Below are 832 nucleotides of genomic sequence, written 5' to 3' on the forward strand. Positions count from 1 at the left end.
ACTAAAAACACTCCTCACCCACCTGAGGCTTTAAGTATTTGCAGAGCGTAATGTTTACGCTGATGTACCATCTCTGTCTTTGTTGTACCAAATGCAATGTTTGGTATTTTCGGAAAGGCCTCCATGACTGCGTTTGCCATCTAAACAATGACACAATAAGATTAAAGATTAAGATTAAGATCCATTTATTCATCCCAAACACATGCACAGACATGCAAAGGCACACTCATGCAGGTAGGGAAATTTAATCTCTGCTTTTAACCCATCTGGTGCAGGACACACAGAGCAGTGAGCGACCATGTACGGCGCTCGGGGAGCAGATGTTGGGGAGTAAGGTGCCTTGCTCAGGGGCACTAGACAGGGTAGGGAGACTCTTGGATTTTTGGACAGATCAATCCAGGTTCGTCTTTTGTTGTCTCTCCGTGGAGTCGAACCAGAGACGAACCAGAGACCTTCTCTGCCCATAGTCCAAGTTTCTGCCACTAGACCACCGCCTAAGTTATGTACTTTGGATAATGTTCAAAGTCTGCCAAATGTGGCGGTTGGAAATACTGTAAAACAGATTAAATCCTAAATGCAAAATTTATACAGTTCTTTTGGAAAATCTTAACATTTCAATAAATATTCATCTTACCATGATTACAAGTACCCCACAGCTATCTCCATCCTGCTGCAGTGGGTGTTGCAGAACACCCCCTTTGAATTTGATGTCCACCCAGTCAGTCTTGCTGTGGCAGGTCCTCCTCAGTTTGAAGTATTCACTGTGCGACAATAATTTATGAAAGTATTAATTTACTATATGTACAAACATACACATACAATGTATGTACAA

Source organism: Clupea harengus, unplaced genomic scaffold (genome assembly GCF_900700415.2).
Source record: "Clupea harengus unplaced genomic scaffold, Ch_v2.0.2, whole genome shotgun sequence".
Classification (NCBI taxonomy): domain Eukaryota; kingdom Metazoa; phylum Chordata; class Actinopteri; order Clupeiformes; family Clupeidae; genus Clupea; species Clupea harengus.